This window comes from Centropristis striata, chromosome 5, assembly GCF_030273125.1.
Source record: "Centropristis striata isolate RG_2023a ecotype Rhode Island chromosome 5, C.striata_1.0, whole genome shotgun sequence".
NCBI classification, from domain to species: Eukaryota; Metazoa; Chordata; class Actinopteri; order Perciformes; family Serranidae; genus Centropristis; species Centropristis striata.
The window spans coordinates 39236567-39247978 of NC_081521.1; the positions used below are offsets into that span (position 1 = coordinate 39236567).

Sequence of the window (11412 nt, forward strand, 5' to 3'; positions counted from 1 at the left end):
GGGATGCCAAACTCCATGGACTACCTCTACCCCATGTACACCTGTGCTGTTTCTTTGAATTTGTGAATGTATGACTGCACCTGGAAAAAAGGAAATAAAAAGAAGTTCCAAAAAAAATATATAAATAAATCGAAATCACGCCAAGCAACATTTTCTGTATTATACATTGTGTAAAAACATATCGGACAGCATATACACCAATAACGATATGCCTTTGAAAGGCCAATAATATGTGTTAACCGATATATATCAGGATCTAGGTGATAGTCATCGAACGACGACGTGCCCCACTACTGAGGTTCTCTGAACCAGACTGTGACCAAGATTTTGTTTGACCCAATTCTGCACAGCGTACCATGCAACGAACCTGCAAGACGCTGCTATCACACAATGTATCTGGGTCTTTAAATGCACAATGTGTGCTGTGCTTAGTCCAGTCAGCGCCGGCAAACATGCAGCAGAGCCCCCGAGGGATGCTGCAGCCCTCTGAGGAGAGGAGAAGAGAGGAGGTGGAGAGGAGAGGAGAGGAGGTGGAGGAAGCCCCAGGTAGCCTCACAGCAATGCACCATTAGAGAAAGGAAAACACAAAGCCAAGCTCTGCTGCTCGCTTCTTCTCCAGCCACCGTATCCCTCTCTCTCCCACTGACCAGCTAAATATTTTATCAGCTGGCAAAAGAACCTACAAGCCCCAAGGCCAGGGGTTCTTTTTGGTTTGTTTCTTTATTGAAGAAGGTAAGTGTGTGTATGTTTGTCTATGTGTGTGTGTGTGTGTGTGTTGTGCTTTTGATTGGTCACTTTGAAGTAGTTTTTCTGTTTCTCTTCTTCTCCCTTTCTCTCTCTCTCTTTCTCTCTCTCCCTCCGTGTGCATCCTATGTGCAGCACGCTGCTCAGTTCAGAACTGGATGAACGACCTTGAGCAGGCGCACAGGGCTGTGTTGCCATGGCAACGAAGCCTCGCGCAACCAGTAACAGCTGGATGCAACAGCACTCCCTGAATTTTAGCGGGAGTCGCCACGTTAATAAAGCGACTCTCCACGTCTCCTCCCTCCTCCTCTCCTCTCCTCCTCACTATCTGCCCCCCCCCCTTCATCTCTCGCTCTCTCTCACACACACACACACACACACACACACAGTCAGACAGAATTACCTGTACCAACACAAAAGAAAGGCACGCTCGTGCAAAGACAATATGTTTGATATTAACACGTGAACTTGTCTAGCTTCAGCGCTACGGTTTAGATGTAAGGAACATCGCGGGCACCAGCTACGTGCATACGGTATGAAATAAACACGGCGAAGGAGACAAGAGGAGGAGAGAAATACGGAAATCAACAGTGAACCACAAGTAACAAAACAAAACACAGAACAGGGGGAAGCGCACGAGATGGGCACTTGACATTCCTCTCACAGAAGAAAAAGCTCTCAGAAAAAAAATAAAGCAGCAGAGGACATGAGCTGCACTGAGGCATTCTGGGGAAAGAAAGGAAACAGAAACCGAGAAAAACACAGTTGACAGTTGTGCATCAGCTCATCCCTCCAACTCCGTCTGTTTGATATTTAGTCATTCCATTTATCACCGACAAAAACTCTCCAGCTCCTTAACTTTACCTTGTATTTACCCAAAATACATTTTTTATCCACTGAAATGACAAAACAAAGACCAACCAGCTATGCCGACATGTCAAATAGCAGAAATTATTGACACAACTCTTAGATCAATTTCAGACCACAGCAGGGACGTGACCCATGTTTGCTGTTAGTCTGATCGGGTCAACGCCTGTAAAGTGACCTAGTTTCACAGCTTGCTCCAGATCTGTTTAGCACAGGCTTGACAAGAGCAGGACAATATAAACATTACCTAAATGTCACACTTTATACAGTCTAACAAGTATTTTATCTTGAATGAATGTTATGTAAGAAACTCATTAGTCCACGATGACAACTTGATATTGTGCGTTTTGGCCAACTAACAGTCTAAAACTTAAAGATATTAAATTCATAATAATATAAAAATACAGGGTTGACTCCTGATTGGTTTGTTTAACTTTTAGATTAGATTTAGATTTGACTTTATTAATCCCACAGCGGGGAAATTTCTTTGTTACAGCCGCAGAAAATCACACAATTTTAAGATAAGATAAAAAACAATCTAAGAAAAGACATTTAACAATATACAAAGTAATAATAATAATATACTATATTGCTTTCATTCCATTGGTTGTTGTTGTTGTAGTATTCTTCACTTCCTAGACATTTGTTAAAAAAAAGTGCCATATAAATAACTTCAGGTCAGTAAGAGATTCACAATGTTGGGAAGTAAAAAACTCGACTTGTTTTATTGTACAGCTACAAGGTTTCAAACTGCTTGAAGGGTGAAGACAGGTTTCTTTACTAATGTTAGAGTCATCAAGGAAATCCTACAGAATTGTTGTAATACTGAACCTGGTTTAAAGCCACAATCTCACTCCTTAAATGTAAATGAGGTTGGCAGCAAAATACTGACCTTTTCTGCAGTAAATTCAACTCAGTAAATGAGTTGTTTCAAATGATTGTTCTTTTTTAGGAAAATAAAGCCAATGTCACACACACCATCCTCTATTTAGACTCTCAAATGCAAAGAAGAAGGAAACGTGTTCAAGTTGTGGTACTACAGCGGTGATATATTAACAATTAATTAAATTGTATATTAACAGTGGCGTTGAAGGCCTTTATTTTCCTGTGTCATACACGTGGTTTTGTGTGTGTCAGCTTAATTTCACATGTGGTTTTTCTTACTGTAACTTCCATTTAACAAGAACTTATTCTATAATTACATTTTTTTAAGAGATACTCGTCACATGAACACTTTCACTTCATATTTTCAGCAAATTTCAAATTGCATAAACCAATAAAAATGCAAATCAGTGCAGAGACTGCTTATTTACGCTTTTAGTCAATGTTCTCCATTCTTAATAACTGTTTGACTGGCCACTTAAGTGTCATCTCTCTGCTAGTGCATCAGTGACAGATGAGTAATGAGTCAATCCCTCGAAGATTTTTTTTAAATGTTACTTTTGTAATTATCCTGCAGGGCTTTGTTTTCCTTCCACACAAAAATTGTGACTTGGGATTCCCGGGCTGCTGGGGTGAGTTGGTTTTGGGTGATTCTTTTGTTTTCATAGAGGAGCTTGAAACCTAACCCTGGAGGGAACGATGCTATTAGAAATTATGAGTGTAGAAAACCAAACACTTTCATTCATTCATTATCCTTAAGCACTTATCAGCACTCGGGTCGAGATCCCGGCTGACACACTATCACAGGGCAGACACAGATAGCCATTTATGCTCTCATTCACTCCTACGGACAATTTACAGTAACCAGGTCAACCTAACCTCTTTGTCTTTAGATCTTGAAGATCACCATTCTCTCTTTGGTAGCACTCCTGGCAATAAGCAGTGTCTATGGATCTCACTAAGACTTTCAGTTGTTTTTTTAAGTATGTTACCTGCTCCGACAGAGGGCAAGCTAGTTAGCAACCAGTTGGGGAAAACATTGAAGCATAAAGAGTCTGATATTTCCCTGAGGGGCTGGCAGAGACCTCAAACAGAGCAAAAAGGAGAGTGAGTGTTGGACTTATATTCATCAGGTGGCTCCCAATTCAATGCATTTATCTCATCAGTTTTATAAGGCGATATGATGTCAGCAACATGATCTCACAGAAATCCGTGAAATAGCCACGGATTTCGCTTAACTCAAAATCCGTGGAATAGCCACGGATTCGCTCAAATTTCCGTGAAACTGACACGGATTTCGCTACAATGCAAGTTAATGACAGTCATATCCCGTGGCTATTCCAACATACAAAGTGATTATGTACATTCACTGAGTGAATATTTAGAAAATAAAACATATATTTCTCGCTAGAAATGTGTTCAAAATCCATTTTTATGCAGAAACTAAGTCAAAATATTGATTTTTCACTAAAAATGAGAGAACTGTCCGCCACGTTTTTTGTTCTGACCGCTGGGACCTTGAAAGTCACGTGACTTGGAACAAACCAATAGCCACGGGATATGACTGTCATTAACTTGCATTGTAGCGAAATCCGTGTCAGTTTCACGGAAATTTGAGTGATTCCGTGGCTATTCCACGGATTTTGAGTTAAGCGAAATCCGTGGCTATTTCACGGATTTCTGTGAGACCAGGTTGGATGTCAGTGTTGTGGTCCAAAAAAGTTTGAGTTGCAGTGTTAGCAGTCATAAATATATCAGCATTTTTTAAAAAGGATTTATTTGGGACTGCCCTGTCATACTGCAGGTGGTGCAGACACTGAGAAACTGCATGGCTGCTCTCTAACATGTCTTCCTGTATCGTTTTGACTCATGAAAGCACGTCAGCTTCCGGCACACGACTCCAACACACACAGCACTCACACACACTACTACTGACAATATGGTCAGCAGCACAAACAAACGAATAAACAAAGGAAGTTACATATTTATTATTAGAACCATTTTTTTTGCTCAGTTTATCTGAGTGGAGAGACAGAGGGGAAAGCTATCTGTGACAAGAATCAACAAGTAATTAAGATCATCCTCTTTAACACTTGAGAATAAATCAACATCTCTTATGTTAAACAAATAAAACGTGAAGCTTTAAAAAGACACTCTGTGAAGGGCTTTCATTGATAGTTAAGTTGGAAAGTGGCCTGAAGAGCCTTGAAAGCAGCCAGGATGTTTTTATAAACGGGATGTGGGTAGTGTTTCTGGTTTCAAACTGTTAGCTGTACGATAAAATAGAGCTCATTTGGGTGTCAAATCTAAACCAAAACATAAATTCCCTGCCTATCTCCAACTCATTATCAGAAGAGCAGCAGCAAGAAGTGACTCTTGATAACTTTACAGGCATGAATGCTGGCTCTGTGGTTTCTGGATTCAAAGGAGAGCCATAAATGTTGGCAGATATTGACTTGACATATGCAAAATCATACAAATTAGACTGCTGTTCTTGTGTTTGGCGTATAAGCTTATGACTGGGTGATCCAAACTCCACTCTTAAACATTTCTACGATTGTCAAGGAGCACATCACTAACTAACAACTAACGTGATATGCTTGTTAGGTTTTTTTTTTCTTTCTAAAAAACTCCCCTCAAGTCCAGCATATCCCATGTACACTTTAACCCCACAGTGTGGAAGCTGGTCTGGTCCTGGATGCGTTTGCAACTCTATCCTGCTTTTAATTAGATTTGTAGAAGTTCACACTCCAGCAAACCAAGCCAGCATTAGCTGAGATAGTCTTACATAGGCATAAGTGTTTTCACCAAGTTTAAAAAAAGACCTTCGTGCATGTATTTGGAAATGGGTTGGTAGTCCTCCCCCAAGAAAAGTTTACTTTTTCCAATTAAAAATCTGCAATTTCACATCATTTTGGACCAATATTATCACATCTGTGTACTACGTTTGAAAGAAATAAAAGTGTGTGTGATCTTCCTTTTTATCTAATCACACTTTAAAGTCTAATTCGCTCTTTATTGCAATACTATAACAATGCTGTTTCCAAATCTTTGAAAGGATCCTGGTCTGATGAAGAAGCAGATTCTTTGCCTGCGACATGCAGCTTTAGCTTCAGGCTTTTAGGATTATTTCACATATGTAGCCACCCAAGTGCATATTTAAGACCTTTTTCTCATTTTAGGTTAAAAAAAATCAGAATCAAGAAATGATTATAGGCTATATGACATTTTGGTTGGAAATCTCCTCCATTATCCCCGTCAACTGCACATGTGCTGTCTGATGGAATGATGGGGCAACTTAGTAAAAAGTCAATTGCAGTCTTTTTTTTAATGCTTTCCTTAGTCAGACAGGTCCTGATGTAGATCATAATTTCACCTTGACTGGCTTCTTTCGTTTTGAAAACATTTGAGAAGTTTGTGAGATTTTAGAAAATATGTTTCTATTCCTCAATGTAAGGTCATGGAAAAACTCTAATCCTAATATGGTCAATGGCATTAAAAGCCCTTGTAATTCAGGACAAACTAAGTAAGACCGCATCAAATCAGGCGTGGGGTGTTTCCACCATTCTGACTGGAGATCTCTAAGCAAAGGGCAAAAATGAGTGAGATAAAAAAAAAAGAGAGAGAGAGAGAGACCCCTCCTCCACAGAGTGAAATCAATGAGAGCTGGTGAAGAAGATTAATTCCTGTTTAACACATCCTGACACATGGGAGTGGGGCCCCCAACAACAACAGGACAACAGTTCAGCTCACTTTACTGCTGTTGGGGGAGGCAGAGGACAGCGAGGGAGACATACCACAGAGAGAGGAGAGAGAGAGAGAGAGCAAAGAATGTGGTCTGTTTGAGTCCGGAAACTTCCTGATTCGAGAAAAGAGGTGAGAATGACAGAGCAGAGACGAGGAGGGCAGAAACCAGAGCAAGAAAAAAGACACAAAAGACTAAAATGCCAGGTAGAATTCCAGCAAGAGGCTCCACCTGAGCCCCTCCCCATATCTCCCCTCTGCCTCCCACACACACACACACACACACTTTAGAGCTTCCCATGCTCCCAGGCTGGTGTGTGATGCCTCCCTCCCGCTCTGTCTCGTGAGCCCTGCCCCCAGCTCCTGACCCAGTCACCAGCATCCCCTGCTAACCTCTGTCCCCTTTTTTTTCCCATTCAGCAAACATCATGCATCACTGTCACCCTCCTCCTCCTTGTCATCCTCGCAATCATCCCGCCATCCGCTTAGCGAGGACCCCTCACGGGTCCGAGCAGTTTTGTCCACACCCCTTCCCCAGCCCGCGTTCCCCCTAAATTCCTTGTGAGCAGGTTGTAGGCGCGTGTCGGTCTGCACGTGTGCAGGGACTTGGGCCCGGAGTTGACTGTAAATCTGTCAGGAGAGGGTTGCCATGGAACGAGGCGAGGGCTTCTCGTCACCACACCCCTCCACATGGGCGCCAGACAGACAAATCAGCCGTGGTGGTGAAAGCGTGAGTCGAATGCAAGATATGACTCAAAACAATTATTCATTCATGATTTTGAGAATTGATTCGTTGTGTTGACAACTATAAACTGACTCAACAGTGAGACAAGAACCTTCATACCACTGCAACATTTTGTAATAGGAATGCATAAAAAAAGGCTGTAAAATAAACCAAATAGGCAAGAGAAAAGACCTCACCGTACATTTTTTTTAACCAAAAATCTTGCATCTATAAATTTGATTCAGCACCACTTTGGCTAAATTTGACATTTTGATTGTAAACCTTAAAGCTTAAACCTTAAACCTTAAGAAAATAGAAGAGTAACCTTTTTGTTTGGGTGTTTGAGTGTTTTTTCGGACAAGAAGGTGCTTTTTATTATAATTTATCAATAAAAAAAACAGCTTTTTGTATGCAAGTATAGCTGCTTTTCTTTAATTTATATCAGCATGAACTGAATATCTTTGAGTTTTGGACTGGGAAACAGACAGCTGAACCTTCTTCTTTTTTTTTTTTTTTTTACATTTAATAGTTGCAAAATGAAGACTAACCAATAAACTAATAATCATTAGTTGCCTTATTGAGCCACAACGCAATCAGATAAAAAAATGCACACACTGACCTCAGTGTAATTAACTCAACCTCACATCCCTCACACACAAAAACCATCTGCGTCGCCTCCATTCAACTCCTGTTTACACACAGTCAAGAGTGGACTGCTATTATCCTGTGCAGCAGGTATTGTAGTAGTGCTCTGGTGTCGTGCTCAAGGACATGGGGCTCTTTACGAACACACACATACACACCATACTGGCTGGTTGTTTCAGGGATCAACCGTGGACCTTCAGGGTTACAGGACGGTGCATATGCACGGGGCCACGTTGCTGCCCCCTGCAGATATACAGTGAGACACATTATTGAGGATGAAGCAGATGACAGGAGAGGTGCATGAAGGAGACCAGAGAGGGCAAAACACGAGCACAGCGACCATTCACTCCTTCACTTCATACATTTATAGGCGGTGCATGCCCCATTCAGTGCACAGACTTGCACGCTGGAGACGTACAGTAGAGTCAGTGCACTTTTTTTTTTTTTTTTTATCGCTCAGCACAGCAGTCGGGACCCGAGCAGGCTGGCAGGCTGACTGGCTGGCTGGCTGGCTGCGTGACTGACTGACAGTCAGCATCGTCTGCCTCTTCTCCCGCATGGCATGTTTGTAGTAACAGCCAAATACAGCGGCAGCATCTCCAAAAACACGATGCATATGACACACAGTTGCATGCACTCGATCAACAAACATTTCGGTTCCCTTCATGCTGCGACAGCGTCAGTCTCAGCTGTTGTACAGTTTTCTATCGCGCACAGCCCAGAGAAAACAGTTCACTATCAGCCCGTTTGTGTCTGTTAAATGCAAAGCCTCACCATGCGAGTGCAAGTGTGAGTTAAAAAACTTCCCGATGCTCTGTATCTATCTGGAAACACTTCTGTGATCCCACCAGTTTGTGCGTAAACTGGTCAGCTTTTGCGTGATCAAGTTAAGTTTATCAAAAATAAATAAATCTCGTTCCTTTTTGCAGCACAATGCTGGCAAACAATCATTTAGCGTGCACTTCATCGCCGTCACCATCAGGTTAGTGAATCTTTGCTGTCATGTACTAAATGACCATGCACTGTGCCCTCCGCACCGTAGCGATGCCAATATTGTGTGTGCACTGACGCTGGGAAAAGAAGTCAGTACATTTCCGTCCTCTATCGAAATGCAAACCAAATGCAAAGTGGCGTTAAATGAGCTGGATGTTGGCACACATGCTGCACGAGCTTACCTTGTGGACGTATCGCTCTACCGGATCGATAATTTCTTCTTTACACCATTAACTCTCCGCCATCTTCGGCACTGTTTGTTTAAATGGGAAACACTCCCGAAGCCCAAGAAGCCAGTTCTGTAAGTTGAGGCGTCGCGGGGGCTTCTGGGTAGCGGAGTTCGTTCGAACGGAGCGCCGCGCTCGCTCCCGCTTCCTACAACCCGGATACGGACTACAGGCAGACTCCACCACCGCAGGGGGCGGAGGTAGAGGTGGAGGTGGAGGTGGGGAAAGAGGCACTGTCTGTCTAGCAGCCTACAGACGGATGTCAGCGACGATACCAGAGAGAGAGAGAGAGAGAGAGAGAGAGAGAGAGAGAGAGAGAGAGATGACACGGTGTGTATTTTCAGTTAAATGCAAAGCAAACACTGAATTGTTTGCTTCATGGGGCCAGGAGGCTAAAAGAAGCACAATTTCCAGAGTTTACACCCAAAAAGAAGGCGTTTGGATGGAGGAGGTGACACTGAAGTAGACAGCCTTCAACTTGAGAGCAAATTAGGACACTGAGGTCTCACCTTCATCATCTGATGATGATGAGTTGGTCAAATAAAAGTCGCGTTCGCTGCCAGTGAGATTTTTCCTCACACTTTAACCCTCTGGGGTCTGAGCCTATTTGCCCTTTATATACAACATAATATTTTCACTATACTCGTGTTTTGTAGGCTATTTGGTACTTTGTCAGCACAACTTCAACATGATCTGACAATTATTTTTTCACTTTAAACCACTTTATTAACATATTGAGCCCAAAAATCATGAAATGTGAAATAAAATTTTACTATTTATGACAATAAAAACCACAAATATGCTCAATGAACTGTTTAAGACCTGAAAAATGTAAACATAAGTTACAAATATGAACATATAAAAGTAAAATTCAAATATAATAAAATTATACATAAAAATGACCATAAAAACATGTTTATTTATAGGAACAGTGTTAGATGATTAGACCCCTATTCCATCCCATTTTTACAAAATGCCACGCCTGCCTCGTCCCTTCCTACTTTTACACTTGAATACATATTTTTGTACTATCTAATTAAAAAGAGTTTCAAGTCTGAAGTCGACAGCAGCGCCCCACGTGACCTCGTTTTTTGTTACGGCGCTTGTTGTGGAGCAGCGCAAAAGAAATGTTGCCTATTAAGGACATTAGACATGCATTAAAAAAATATCTGCACCATCTTAACACAGAATACCAATAAAGATGGAACTGACATAATTTCAATAAGCTGCAAGTAACACAAAGTGTAAATAGCAAATCCAGAGGGTAATTTCATATTTTATATTGTAGAGGGTTGTATATAAAGATGTGATAGTTGTTTATAGTTTATTGGGTTATGTTTGAAATTGGGATATTGTATTGGGCTGTATATAAAACTGTGATAGCTGTTAACGTTGTAATGGCTTGTATCTAAAACTGGCATAGTTGCTATATTGTATAGACAATTTAATACACACACACACACACACACACACACACACACACACACACACATATATATATATATATATATATATATATATATAAATAAATATATAAAGGAGGTCCCAACCCTTTCGAACATAAACTTTTTAGGTTTAAGTGACCAGAGATTTTTTTTTTAATTGAGATTGACATCAAGGTTTCATACAGGCTTTCTTTTTTTTTTTTTGTTCTTTTTTATGTTAATTACATCATTTAGTTGTAAGGCCTGTTTGTTTTTATCTGTTTGTTCTGTTTTTAAACATGTTCTATATAAAGACACAGAATCAGAATCAGAAATACTTTATTGATCCCCAGGGGAAATTGCGTTGTTACAGTTGCTGCATATATATATATATATATATTCCAACGAGGGCCCTCACAAAGATAGAAGTACAAGAATGTGTGTGTGTGTGTGTGTGTGTGTGTGTGTGTGTATATTTATATACCATTATCTACAAACAATTTTAGACTTAAAGCAAAATCAAGATCTAAGGGACATTTAATAGTATAATGTGCATCAGTATGCTTTTGTTCTTCTATCAAAACTCTGGTTTTCCTTCTTCATGAAACGGACAAATACTAAAATGTCACTTTACGTCCTGGAGCCAGCCTTCTGTGAACTGGATTTGTTTCACCGGAGGGACTGTGGCTCCTTCAGGCCTCCTATCTCTTATAGATGAGGCCCATATGTGGGCTCCATATGCGAGCTGGCAGGGTCGGCGTGGAGCACTGACGTCGGCGCCGGGTGGCCTATGAACTGGGACACGTCGGCACAGTGCCCCGACTGCTGCCAAGATATACAAGGCAGGGACTGATAGCACCAAAAATCCGTCACTATGGTGATGCCAGACGAACAAGAGCACAGATAGATGACTAGATACACACTCACAAGCACACACACACACACACACACACAGTCGGTAAGGATCCTGTTGTGTCAATGACAGTGGGAATGAAAGAAGATGAGAACAGGAAGGTGAGAGAGAAGTGAGACAAGATGATGAGATAGTCGAGTTTAGTTTAAGGCAGTTTAAGAAGACGCAGAGACAAGATCACAGATAATGATAAATGGTGCCTATTGCCTGAAGAGAAGGGTAGCTGGGAAAACCTATAGGTGTTAAAGA

At 41.2% G+C, this 11412-nt stretch overlaps 1 protein-coding gene across 2 annotated transcripts in view; it reads right to left on the reverse strand.

The window, feature by feature from the left end:
- The window catches only part of LOC131971470 (nuclear receptor coactivator 3-like), an 86166-nt gene extending 77317 nt beyond the window's left edge, over positions 1-8849 (reverse strand). For both annotated transcript variants that reach the window (XM_059332950.1, XM_059332949.1), the window contains exon 1: positions 8782-8849. The gene's annotated coding sequence lies outside the window, so the exon portion shown is untranslated. The remainder of the gene's footprint in view (positions 1-8781) is intronic.
- Positions 8850-11412: the final 2563 nt, after the last annotated feature.